Source organism: Pholis gunnellus (assembly GCF_910591455.1).
Source record: "Pholis gunnellus genome assembly, chromosome: 3".
Taxonomy (NCBI): domain Eukaryota; kingdom Metazoa; phylum Chordata; class Actinopteri; order Perciformes; family Pholidae; genus Pholis; species Pholis gunnellus.
This window is the reverse complement of record NC_136529.1, coordinates 11834713-11849506: the sequence shown is the minus strand read 5'-3', so window position 1 is coordinate 11849506 and position 14794 is coordinate 11834713. Positions and strand designations below refer to the sequence as shown.

The 14794-nt window shown below is 40.4% G+C and overlaps 1 protein-coding gene across 1 annotated transcript in view; it reads right to left on the bottom strand.

Annotated features, from left to right (window-relative positions):
- Positions 1-14794, bottom strand: part of megf6b (multiple EGF-like-domains 6b) — a gene marked incomplete at both ends in the record, with an annotated part of 56175 nt that overhangs the window by 30494 nt on the left and 10887 nt on the right. The window lies entirely within an intron of this gene.

The window sequence follows — 14794 nt, the reverse complement described above, 5'->3', positions numbered from 1 at the left end:
TGAAAAGATAGTGTTGGGTGAGCTTTAAAGGTGCTTAACTATTAGTCTATAAAAAGGTCAGAACATAATAAAATACGGCCATCAAAGTTGTTTTCAGCCAACCAACAGTCCAGAACCAAAAGATGTAGAATGATTGAAAACAGAGAATCACAACTAATTTTGTCATTTATCAAACCAAATGTTTGTAAAAAAAAAACATTGTCAACTTTCTATCAACTTATTACATCATTTTTTAATGATGGGATTGTGTCTAGATGGTAACCAACAAATTGTGAAACTTGAAAAAAACTCTAGACTCACTGCCCGGTGTACCTTCATCATCTTGCAAGAGTTTTACAAACTGTGAGATCCAGACACAACCCCACGAAGTGATGGTGATCAAAACCCTCCTCATCCTGTGTTAAACTGTATGTTTTAGTAAGTATTGAATGACTAATCGTTTCAGCACTAAAAGCCTATAATATAGAGTCTTTGTTAAAAGTATCAAGAATGTCTTTATGTAACAACGGTGTACTCACTTTGGAAGGTGCAGTCAGTGGTTGTCTATTGTATTGCAGTGCATTAAGGGTTTCCTGTGGTGTTTTATAAGAGAGGTGGGCCACTTCGTTTGAAAGACTGCTCACATAATTTCGATCAAAAAAAACATTTTCGGAGCCGTGATTTCACACAGCAAATGCCATAGTTTACTGGGTGTGACTATTGTTCAGGCATCTACTGACTAAATTGATCACAAAAAGTCACGATCTGCGGCTTACCACCTCATCTAAAAAATGTCATAACGGAAACCCTGGAATATTCCGTTATTCATCATATCTGTATGAAGGTTGAGTTTCTGTGCATTGTTCCAATTGGATAACAAGTATTGTGCCAAATTGCTCAGTGCTACGTGCAACGTGTCTATCGTGTGTTTCCCTGCAGTGTTCCAAAGCAATCAGGTAAAGAATTAAAAACACACTTTTCTTTTTTTTTTGAAAACTAAATCTCTTGATTGTGTTTCTGCAAGTTCAGCTGCAGCAGAGCTCTGGGTTTACATTCCTCTGCTGTATTGTGTGACTTCCTGCGATAAGGACGACAGCCACTGCTCCCAGGACGACGGGGGCCAATGTCTCCGTAGAACACGAGGGGCCAACAAAAACCACCAGACCCCTGATATTATCTCAGGAAGGGTCATGGGCCGTAAAATTGCAGTATTCATCGGGGGATCACGAGGAGGGGGGGACCAAGGATAATCTAACCTGTTTCCTTTTAGGGTCCTGATCTAAAAGCCTGCTGGTGTAATAATGTGCTTTGCTAGAGTTCATTCCTGGTTGCATTCCCTGCTGTCCTCACAGCTGCTTTCATTTACCAGGTGCTATAAAGACGAGGATTGGCTAAAGGTTTCATTCTGACGAGGATTTCTCTGTGACTGACCTGCACATGCAGCAGCAGGACGGTTCATGACAACATCTTGTCTGACTCACAAACCAACCGTCTATGAACAGGAACTGACAATTTACTTCACACACTTTGACAGGAAAATCCTCACCTTTGACCTCAAGAATAACTGACCCGTAAAATGCTTTTTCAAGGGTCAGTTGTACTGGTGGTCGGTTATAAGACTGAGACCATTTATTCTTATCTTGCACTGTATTGTTGCTGCACTCTTATTTTATACCTTGTATTTAATCAGATTCTTTTTTTTAGCTTATTTTAAGATTCTTTGTTATTTTAGTCATTTTAAATCACATATATGTGCTTCTTTTTTATATTGCCTACTGTCCCTTTATATCTTGGCCTAATGCCTTTTTGTTTCATGTACAGCACTTTGAGTTGCCTCATTGTTGAAAGGTGCTATAAAAAAATAAACCTGCTTTGCGTTTTGTAGAGGTTTCCTTTATCCGTCCCCCAGGCAGCCCCACAAGGCTACCTGGCAGAAGCTCAGATGAAACTGATGAACTGGTGAAATATGTTCCCCCTAGCTCACAAACGTTATTATAAAACTTATTTTATGGACCCTATAACTCCTCATGGATTTTACATGGCTATTCTTCCTGGAGTCAGGTAACATAAAAATCCCAAAGACATACTTAAAATGTTTTATCCAAGCATTACCGCTGCAGTTTGGGTCATTGTGTCTACATTATTGTGTCAGTACTTTAGCTCTCGGGTTTCCTTGTAATGCTTTTCTGCCAGACTACTGTCTCTGTGCTGTAACATTTACATGTAGACTGCAGGCAAACAAGAGCGGAGATCAAGACGTCTGCTTACTTTACAAGGAAAGTGTAATCAGATGAGGAAAACAATGACATTTTGAGGATTCAGGATTTTGAAAGTCTACATGAATTAAATAAAATATAGAAGGTACGACAGCGCAAAAGGTCAGATATTTACCGTCAGTGCGCAAAGCTTTAGCGGCTTGAGGGCTGATGACTGAAATTAATTGTGGTTAGTCGATTGTCAAACGAGACATTAAATATATTTAAAACTAGAGGACACAATAATTGAATAGACTGATTTTATGTAAAATAAGACAAAAGGATGCATTTCTTTCCATCCTTCTCTTTTGCAAGGCATCAGCTCAAATTCAACATTGCCCCCTGCTGTTAAGCTCCTGCTACATCAATAATAGCCCAGATGTGCTGCTGGATGTTTGTCAAGTTAACACTATGCGATTCTGCTCTGCTCTCATTCATCATGTAACTAAAACACAGCTGCCACAGTATAATAATTCAATGACAAAGAGAACCACACTTTACTTGTCAAAGTGCTGGCAAAACATATTTTACTCTGGTTCATCGCACGGACTTACACCAGAGATCTACGTATGCTGTGAGCATCCAACAATTTCAACCCCGAGTCCAACTTGATGCATTCTTTGTGCCGGTTTTGTGTGCGAGTTTCTTCCTAAAGTCCTGCAATTGTGGCCAGTGTGGCAGCTGAGTTGTTGTTAAGTGGCACTATCATTCGGACGTGGTGTGGCTTTCCTGAAACCCAGTTTAAAGAAATGTTCCCTTAATGACAAAGCACCAACCACACACACACAGACCTCTATGATGTTTGACGTCTGTACCTCATCTCACAAACCTCTAATGTTTCCATGAAGTCATTAACGATCCGTCTTAAGTTTGGAGTAAGAAAGTCTTACCATGGAATTAAAGGGTATTAAAATGCGTTTCCGTGTGTAAAAAAAAAAAAAAGTTATATATAAACCAGGGGGAAAACACATGAATTTGAGACTATGGTTGGTGAACGTCAGATCAGTTGTTTTGGACGGCGTTATGAAAAGTTAACCGCCATATGAGAGTGGTGGCCGTTAGCTAGCCTGTGACACGGCCCGGAGCTGCAACCACCTTTCACTTTCCAAAACAATACTGCATCACCGTTGAGAAGTGTGACTTTTTTTTTGGTTCATTATGAAACTGTGTCGAGACCGCCACATGGGAAACACTGAAGCGTTTTAAGCTGCTGTACCTCTAATGACTCTAAAAGAGACTCAAACTGTACTGAAGTCAACAAAAAAAACAGACTTGTCTTAAGGTGTTTTTGCTTTGTTTACAGGTTTGTGAGGCCATCAAAGTCAGCTGCGGTGATCGCTTTCCTTCAATTGAATGATTCTCATGTGAAAATCCAGATGAGCACAATCTAAATTCTTTGCTTATCTTTGTATTTTGTTTTTGTACACTTCTTCTCGTGTTGACAAGAAGCCACAGACAAGTAGCGGACTGTTGTGCTGAGAGAAGCTCTGTCCGCTTCTTGGGTAAAAATATCAATCAAGCGACTCTGTACAGCTTATTAACCACCCCACTGAGCGCTAACTTGTATTAGTCGTGCATGTCAGACCACAAAGGATTCATGGGCGACATCAAAGACACCAAATTCTAGTATTTGAGTTTGTTTAGTGAACATTCTGCTCCACTGCGTCCTAAACTCCTCTAATCTGTTTTGATGATCCAATTCACTGCAAGTTAGGTTTGTGTGTCTGTTTCATGTGCACATATTTGAGTGTAGGCACTCACGTGTGTTGATGTGTTATGGGATACCCCATTCTTAAGAGCCAGCTGCTTCTCACTCCTTTAAGCTTTAATTTGTTCCCTCGCCTTCACTACAGCTGACTGTGACGACAGCAACTCCTTCACTCCCAGACACAGGGAGCTAAAACCCCACCAGTAAGAGTCACAGCGATGTGCCACCAGCAGTCATATACCTCAAGCTGGAAATCTGAGTGTTCACTGGTAGAGACAATTCCAAAGATCTTTCACATGACTGTAATCATTTGATGGAAGGTAGCTGACACAGCAATAAATCTTGGAAGACGTTTGTCCCTTTAAACAACCTGTGAACAGCCAAAAGTTTCTGACTTCTGTCACTCATTTCTACTGTCAGTAAAAGTTACAGGCAACACAAAAGAAAGTAGACCGGCTGCATTAACCTATGCAGGTCTCCAAAATAACTTTTTATGATCTACACAGACGAACAGGAGGAACAAATACCTGGCGGACCTCGGGGGATTGCCCTCTGACCCTTTGCGTGTGCCCTATCTGTATTCTAACTGTTAGGACCTGTGTTTTCCAACTTTGACCCTGGAGTTTTGAGTGCCTGGGACACATGTAGACCAGCAGGAATCCTTTTCCAGCCTGTCTCCCTCACCCGTCCCATGTGTGAGATATGCTGCTGTGGTATGTGGAGGGCCCAAGCGGATGGAAAGTTGCTCAGAGCCTTTTACCTGCGGGGCAAAATGTGGTGGATACATGACAGACTGTCATGCTCAAGGTGTACAGGAGAGAATAAACAACAAGATCTGACTATTGCTTCACGTGTTCAAGTGTGACACTACATAGTTTCACAGTTGTTCAAAGTTGACCCACCAGCTACATCTAATTCAGAGGCTATGGGCTCATTTTTCATGGCAGTGCAAAAAATCAGCAGTGCTATGAGGCGGTGGTATTTTCCTGACATTAAAACAATTTGTCCGTGTCAGAGTTGGTGTTTTCATATTCAGCGTGGGACTAAAGTAGGAGGACAGCTGCAATAAGACAGGAGCCTGACAAAGACAAGGCAGCATACAGTCACATATCATACAAAGACTAGGTCTGTTTGCAATGCAGCATAGTAATAGTAATAATTAGGTGATTCGACCAGAGCGCACTCTCCAAACCAGAGGATGCATTCGGTGGTTCCCAACCTTTTCGTTCACTTAAAAAGGTAAAAAGTCAAATCAAAATCTGTCGTTAAAAGGTTACATATTTCTACCAGCCCAGCTTAAGGTAAGGAGTATTTTTTACAGATCAGATAGTTTAGTTTGAACAATCAAAAGGCTTGAAGAGGTAAAACTATTCACTATTTATAAAAAAAAAAAAGAAAAGAAAAGGAAAAAGATAAATGCCACTAAAGAAATGAAAATAATATTGATGGTTTTACAATCCCTCAGAGTGTTTCTGAAGCTCCAACAACTCCAACAGAGAGATACGTCTTCTCTCCAGCAGATCATTTCATGTCAACGTCAGGTGTCGCATCTCCCCAGTTAAACCTTCAATTACGACACATCAATAATTTATGATGACCAATTTCATACTTTTCAACCAGGACCTTTGCCTTTTGGATAGCTCGTAAAACTAATGCACGTCACATTTAGAAGGCTCCACTTGTTATCTAAATGTTCCAGATACACATTTAATCATTGATGCCTATCTTTGGCAGTTTTGTATTTCTCTGTATCCGCATATTTAATGTTAAAGCATTCCTCCACAACCCCAACCCCCTCCTTTGCCGTTTTAACGAAGATTTCATGTTCAAATTTGTGTTTACTAATCTTCAGGATTAAAAGGTAACTATTGCAAGAATGCCAGTAAAGCAGTCTCTACTGACGTAACAGGATGAAACAGAGTCATATGGCAGTAATGGGACTAAAACTACTCTTTTTTTTTTTTAAACAGCCTTGACATGTGAAAGGCAACTGACCCTGTCTCATTACATTTCTTTCAGATTATCATATGCGTTTTACACCTCACAAGACATCAGTAAGTCTGGCTGGCTGTGCATTGAAAGAGAGCGCACTCTTGGGTGAACATTCCCCGAAGCTAAGTGGCTTCCATATGGAGATCATACACAACAGAGGAGATAATGTTGCAGGTGTAAGGAAAACAGAGATTAGAAGCGAAGTGTTTGGCTCAGTCGAGTCCACGTGGAGCTGAACGAAGGCAGCAGAGGCAGATTTAGTAAAGATATGGAGGCTTCGGTGGAGTAAAAATGTAGGAGAGATGAGGAGAATCGCCACTGGCAGATGAAGGGATCAGCCCACGCTGATTATTCCTCTAATTGTATTTTGCAAACTCTTGTCACTGCTAATTTACACAAACTTGATGCCCTCGCCTCCAGCGTGACCAGGAGCGACCTTTCATCAGTAATGCTGTAAAGAGCCTAATGAGACTGGGTGGAAGCCCAGACTCTGCACAATTATGTGAGATTAGGGTGCTTTGCAGGACGTAAAGGCAGGTAGGTGGGTAAGGATGTACCCCACCCTTGGACTGCAACACACTCCCTCTCATTAGAGGTGCGTTTATTGACCTCACAGGAACAGGGCTGCTCTCTGTCTCTCTCTCTCTAAAACAACAACAACAAAGAAAACTATATGAAGGATATGAGGAATTGTGTTTGGCATATTACTATTTTCTGACATTTTATAGACAGGATTTATTCAATTGTTCCAAAAAAAAATTATTGACAAATGAATCAAACCTTCAAATAGAAAAATATAGAAAACATGTCAGTGACTGTGAAATGGTCAATTTAAAGTAGAATTGATGACTGATGCGTGAAATTGTGTTGTAAAAATTCTAAGCATTATCCAAACAAAGGAAGATTATGTCACCACTTGACCGTGTTTACCGTTTCTAAACCGCTCTCATTACAACATTTTTCACATTCTGTGTTGTTGAGGTTAGAACCTAGGACGTCGTAATTCTTTCCAAGTAAAGTAAAAAAGCAGACTTCAACCTGTTCACAACTATTTCAGCTGTAGCCTGCTAAACCCATCAGAGAGAAACCCTGAGGATGATTTAGACTGTTTGTGATCTTTCTAGACATTTACTATGCCATTATCAGCCATTTGACTTTTACAACTTTTTCTCTCCCAATAAAAAAATTGCTCTAAAAGCACAACAGCCAGATTTTGAGCAAATAAAACAGGTGTGTTGATCGTAATAAACAGTTATATAACCCTGATGCTCAACACCTTTTGACCTCTCTGTGGTGTGTGAGTGACAAACTGCTGCAGCTGGGCATCTCACATCTTTTACAATCTCATGGCTTTACGGTCTTTTATGCTCATATTTTGCACTGATCACAATAACAGATAATCATGTAAATTGTGGGCGAGTGTTTAAGTCTTTCAACACAGCCAAAAGTTACTAGTTGCTATACAGTAGTTTGAGAAAACCACAAAAATGTAAGGTGTGATATTCCTGGAATCTTTGCTGTGATGAAGCTGCCGATGTTGACATTTTCTCAACCAACTTTGTGGACAAGCTCCTTGAATTACATTTCCGGCACTGCTCAGGACATGAGACTAAATGTAAGTTCCCGCTTTCATGGGTTGCTGGCATGATTGGCCAAACAGATGTGTCGTCACATCAAAACAAAAGAGGTCCACAACAAACACAAACGTAACACCTGTTTTACTGCTGAATCAGCATCAATCAGGAGAACCACTAAAAAGAGGACCAACAGAGAATGCTTGTTGGTCAAACAAAGATGTCCAGGCCCTCATTAGTATTTGGGGGAGGGATGGTAGGGAGGGCCTGTTCACATCAAGCAGTTGTTAATGGTTTGAAACAAAAAGGTGGACCAGAAGAGTTTGTCAATGTCCAACAGAATTCAACAAATTCAGGCAAAGCAGGGAAATAATTTAAACAAGCAAAATAAAGGGTCACAATGTGTGCAGTGGAGCAAACTGAAAAACTACAAGTGGTTCAAGGCGCTGGAGCCGTGTAGGGCCACTAATCACCTTCTTCCAGACTCTGTCACATGTATCTCATCTTCACATAAACCTAACTTTAGGTTGTTGTCTGTCCTACAACCCCTTACTTTGTCTGTCTACAAAAAAGCACATTAAAATAACATAGTCTGTCCTGCTTTTGCCTTTTTAATGGCACATAGCCAAAATGTCACAGTTTTTTTAAATACAGCGGAAATGCAAGGTGAAGCTAGTACCAAAGTCTTTTAAGATACCAAAACGTTTAGGTTAGGAGAAGCCTCCGATTACAGGTTGTTGAATTCCTGCGATGAAGGACAAGTTCCACATACTTTAAAGCTGACACAAACATTTTCCACCTCCTCTTCTTTGTGGACAACTTACTGGTTTCCAAAACACCAAAAACTATACAAATGTATATTTTCTAAGTGGAAGAAGGCTTGATGATATTATAAGCCACACTGGCATATCATCACATTGAGGCCAAGCATTGATTCGATGCTTAGGCAAGAAAACTGTCCTATCTCCAGCCATAAGGACCAAGGCATGCATGTGTGTTTCATTTGGGGCACTTACTCGCCTAAGTGCATGCTTGGAGGTTTTTCAAATGTTTTCCTTAATCCCGACTAAAAACCATTCAATGGGACTCAGAGTTCAGGGATTTATTTTTACAATAGGGAAGGTCCCAAGGCTGACATGCTGAAAGCTCCTCTCTCGTCACATTCCTCAGTGGTCCCGAACATGAAGGGAGCAGATACACTATATATTTAGCCGAAGAAAAATCAAACACGGTTTCCTCGCTAACCAACTGACAGTCAAATTTACCAGAGTGAGGCGCATGTGTGAAATGGTTTAACCATAAATGAAAGAGATGTTTTCTTTTACAACATGGCCCCATGCAGACCACTCGTCCTTTAAACATGACAGACAGCATCTGTGTCACTGCTGCTCATTCCTGTCACTGTCAGGCTTTAAGTGGCTTGACGAGCAGCAGTGATGATAGCAGTCACCCCACATTTTCAAAAAAAGGGTTAGATGTGGCGTAGCCTTCCTGCTGTTCATTACCAGAGAGTGCAGCCATGGGAGTTCGAGGCCACTCTTAAATGCCACACATTAGGTCCACATGCTGGCCTGACCTTTGACCTCTCTGCTCCCCTGCAATCTTAAGCGCATGAGGAGACGGCAAAAGTCACCTCTGTCACGTTAATCAGCTTTACTAAGCGCACAGTGATATTAATAGTACTATAATCGCTGGTGATTAGACAAAAAAAGAAAAGAGCAAACACTACATCATTGGATGTTGCATTCAAGTATAAAATCACAGTCAGTGACAATGTAGGAAAGTTCAGCAATAGTTCTGACTAACATGCCGCTAATGTGTTAACTTGGATTTAAACATCTGGGAGGCATGAACCACACATATTTCTGGTCACATTTGGCCTCAATGTGCTTCAGCGATTACCATGACTAAGAAGGAATAAATCTTGCATGCATGCACATTTACCAAAGTTCAACAAACACAGACCAGTTAGGGAACTCCCCCCATGGCCTGATTTAAGGGAATTTACTACGTCTGTATGTGTGTGAGGTGACAGCAGAGGTGTCAAAAGGCAGGTTACAACAAGCTACTGGACAGTTAGTTTGAGAAAAGACCACTACTGAACTTCAGGTAGTTGAAGAATAGGACAGCTATTAGAGGAGGCTCTGCAAAGAGCAACATCTGAAATCACCCTCGCTGACTGCAGCTCTACACGCAAACTCATCCCAGTCTTTAGAAAAATTGAAGAAAATATTCCCAGACATTCTGGAAAGCTGTTCAACTCAAAGAAGATAGACATTGAGAGACGGACAGAAGCAGGAAGTCAGATGCGAGTGGTCTTGTGTGATGGCCAGTTACATTTTTCTTCAGCTATCCGTCTCTCTTAGACAGAGTTCTTGACCAGACGACCCTGGTTCAAGTCTGTGCACTTCAAAGGTTTTGTGCAACTCAACAAGTGTCCTTTAACGAGCCAGTGAATCCCCACAATAGCTCCAGGGTTGCTGTCCTGACCTTGCAACAATGCTAACAAGCATGCAGCTTCACAATGCAGCTCCAAGACAAAACCACAACAACCAGAACACTGAAAGACTTCTGCAACATAGAAAACTAGGACCGATTTTATAAGGTTAGTTTCATAGTTCAAAATGTTATTCATAGAAATGTAGAAATACCACAGTGCAAAAATGCTATGTTGACAAGTGACAAATATGTCTTGCACTCGAAATATACGTATTAACAAAGTTATATCAGCCACTTATGATGTTAAATTGTCATATTATTGTACCCATTATTGAAACTTTAACATGTAAGCATTATTTTAATGTTGTAGTTGGTCACGGTAAAAATAACGCTTTCATTTTTATAAATTGTTCATATGTTTTGTAAGTCAAATCTTTGTCGAATAAATTGAAGGGAGTAAAAAGTTCCATATTTGCTCTGAAATTAAAAAGGGTAGAAGTAACATGAAGTAGCATGAACTGGTAATACTGAAAGAGGAGACACCTCAAAATGTACTTAAGTACAGTAATTTACTCACAGATGTATTTAAAGTTATTCCACCACTGTCATTGTGTAAATGTGTCTCATGTGATCTGACCTCATTAAACATCTTAATTAAGGGTTTTGAAAATATATGAGAAACACTCTCAGACATGTTATCATGTCTGAATCTTTCACAAGGTGTTTGTTCAGAGTCAGACTTCAGTGTGTTCGTCATGTGCCATTTCTCAGCACCTCGGCCACTAGACTGTGGAGGACTCATGTCATGCACCAAGAGGCTCCTTAGAAATAACCAACCTCATTTATTAAGAGCTTCAGTCGGCCGTTTATAAGCCTAAGTAAAACACTCTGAATACATCATATTCAGGAGCTGGGCGTTAATCCCAATTGATGTATAATCCTTCTGGACTATAAGAAGAAACTATGTTACTGGTAAGAATGGAGGAGCAACTTAATACAAATATACATTTGAAAAGTTCCTTTTTAGTTGTACATCTGACGTTTCTAACAAACAAAAGGTATTTTTTGTTTTAGTCAAATGCAACTGTGCATCAACATCTTAACCTTTCCAATAAAATATCTGATTGATAATAAATCAGACAAAGACGCTTCATTTAACCATAATCTTGGTGAATGAATGCAAGTGGCATACATACTGGTATGATCTACTAACATTTGCACTGACGAAGGGCTTCAAAGCCGACGTTGCTGTGGCTCTGGGAGCCTACTTTGAAGCGAACATTATAGAATAAAGATTATGATGATAGCCATCAGCAGAGGGTCTGTCGTGAGTGATGTCTAGAACAAGCTGGTCCTCTTGGCATTTCAATGACCCCAAACCCAGCCAAGATATGAGCTTACAGTTCAGAAATCAAATAAATGAGTCGCAATTACTGTTACAGAGAAAGAGCTCATTTAGCAAAACTTTTCACAGTTTGGGATCAACAAAGAAAAGCCAAATAAACATATTTAACCTGTGGGAACGGAACAAACAGTATTTTCTCATATGGGGTTACATCTATTTGGAAAAATGTTCCCCTCTGTTATCAAGGATTTCATTTTGATATCACGACTCCTTATTCCTCCTCCTCATGTTGGTTTCAAATAACTCTTAGAAAGTTATTCCACAATCCATCAGTTTTATGTATGTGAGATAGATTTGACCTTTCAGCTTAGGACAGGACACAAGAGGTATAGCTTTAAAAGATATCTCAAGATTCTTAGACTAAGACGCTTGTAAAGTTTCATGTTACAAAAAGTGTCCGACTACTTTTCTGTGCGTCTGTCTGTTTGTCTGTGGCTGAGCCCAGATGTCAGCTGGCATGTAGACATCTGCCCTGCCAGAGGTCTAAAAGCCCTGGAAGCTCTTGATCCCAGAGGATACCACTTGTCTACTGATGACATGCTGGATACTGAGTACATCAGGCACTGAGTGACAAAACCCCGCTGGATATAGACGAGACAAAGAGCTTTAAAAAGGACTTCAGCGCAAAAACCCAGACAAAACCTCATACACATACACACACACACACACACACACACACGACAGGTACCTGGCAACACAAAATGCATTCATTGGTAATTAATCATTATAAATTATCAATGTGAAGTAAAAGAAGCAGAAGTTATTCTCCGACAAAATAAGCAACAAAACGTTCGGAAATAAATATCCCGCTAAATCAGCTTTGATTGACAGTGGCCAAGCAACAAGCCCGCGGACGTTATTACCAATTGATTCAAATGTTGTTAAAACCTGATTGGTGCACAGAAGAACATGACATCCCCCTGTTTCAAACCATCGACTTCAACAAATGAGAAGAGCATAGAGGAAAAAATACAAAATACATATTAACCTCTGGCAGAAAATGTTCATGTGGGACTCCTTAGCAAATAAAATAGGTTTCAGAGTTTTTAAATAATTCATGTTGAATAATTAAGTTTGTGTAGGCTTCTTATATTTTTGATTTGCACTCTATATATACTTGTACTCCTTACTTTGTACTGCAACAATTACCTCGAGGTAAAGAAAGTTCTATCTCATCTTAATGCCATCAAATGTTACAACACGTAACCCGTCTTAGTTAAAAACGATGCTGTCTGGAAAGTAGTTTACACAAATACAAAGTCAATATCTTTAGAAGTCTCAATCAGTCACTTCAAATTAAACAACCTTGAAATGATATCCTACAGTATGATGGTATGGTTCCAGAAGTATGAAGCTGAGGCCGGTGAGCCATTCAAATAAATGAGACAGTAATTATTGTTTTACACATCACTGAGACACAATGCTACTAAAAAAAGCAAAACAGATGACAGCCCCAGACAACTATTGAGCGCAAGGCAGTAATTGGCCCCTCTGAACAACATAAACACACCAATTGCTGTAAACAAATACTGACAAACCACATGAAAAGCTCTTCAAGGCGCGATCACCACATGCGACTACAGAGGAATGCCAAACGTTGACATCTAAAGTAATTAAATGATGAGTGGATCTTTGCGGTTCCACGCATTCATCCTCAGCAACATCCTCCACTGCGGCTTCAGCTTTTTACGTAAACACGACGAGAGAACAAGCTGCGACTGACAGTTGCGTGCAGCATGTGGGTAACATTATGTTACCCACATGCCTATGCAGCAGTAACTCAATTAGGACGGCGGCTTGTGTGAGCGGCGCGCTTTCGTCTACACAGCAAGGTTATTCATCTGGGGCGCAAGAATGTGACGGTTACAACAAAATGGTATTAGCCTGACCACCACTGAGCGTTCTTCATTATGGTTGAACTATATATCACTCAGTTAAAAGAGTCATTCATTAGAAGTGATGTTGTGGCTCTTTCTCCGATGAGTCACTTTGTACTCAGCCTGCAGTTTGTGCACTGAAGTGGCCTGTATTTGGCGCATGCAGGACCTCAGAAGAGGGACAGCTGTGAGTGTAATCCTGCCTGCGTCCGACACCCATAACCCCGAATGTTACAGCAGTGACAGCCCCACGCCCTTCATCCAGCAGCCCATTCTATGCCAATCACAAGGCAATATAACTGCCAGTTAGTTTACGGACCGATAGCCTCCAATAGAGGGAGGGTCAAGGAGTGGGGGTCTGCTGCATAGCCCTCCACCAGCAAGGGCCCCTAGGTGCCCATTGATGACAGCTATCATTCATTCACAATGCAGAACAATGCTGGCGGATCTCAGTGGGTGGAAAAGGGAGGGGGGAGGGGGGGGGGGGGGGGGGGGAGGGGTTGATGTATGAGCTGATACTTCAAACAGTGAAGCTCAGGGGCTGCCTGGAAGCAAAACCGAAAGGATGGGAACCTATATGGTGATTGGACGCAAAGATGGTGGAGTCAACATAACTTGGACTAGAATTGGCTTCACTAGCGATGTTTTCACCAAATGTTGTCTTATTTAGCTTTTTCTCTAGTGTATTGTATCATCCAGGATTTATGTTTTTATTTGATCATTTAAAAATGAGAAGATAAACAAAAGCATTCAAACGTGGCAACAGGATGAGTAACACTGTATGAGTTTTGACAGCACTGTATATTTTGTAAAGCCATATATATATATATATATATATATGTCACAACTGATTTTTTTTTTCCAATAAATGTATTTGATGTGTAAATGTTAGTAATGGTTTTGAAGTCAGACACAATAACTAATCTTCCGTATCTCATCAGATATTAGAAACACAGAAGCTACTCCAATAAATAAGATAGTGTTTTCTTTCCTCTTTTCTTTTTTCTGTGTCCCATAATGATTAGACAATAGTTTGACAGTTTCCTGATATACTGAGCATCCATACCAACATCTTTGTCATTTCTTCTTGTATCCGTCATGGATCAGTTAAACAGACACATAATTGCACACGCCTGTCTATTTCAATAGTCTTTCATTTACTCCTTCTTCTTAAGACTCCTTCTTACCATAATAGAGGAATCGATTGCACCAATTGCTATTTAAGTGTATTTACTCTAGTCAAGAGACCTTAGAATGTTGTGGTTAAATAAGTTAGGATTTTAGCGTTAGGGTTGAACTTCATGACTTAGGTTCAGGAGCGTTTAATCAAGACCTTTATTACTTCTTCTCATTGTTTTTGGCCCACACCTCACCACTCTATAGCATGATACATCCCTCTGTGTTTGAGTGTTTGTACAGCGTCTGTATGAAACTGTGTTTATACATTTAACTTCCTGTAAATATATACTGTACATCTTGCATGAACGTTGAGCAGCAAAAATCAGGTTCAGCAGATGGCTTCAATCTTCTCAAAAACCTCCACCAGGCCCGTCAGGACCTGCTCA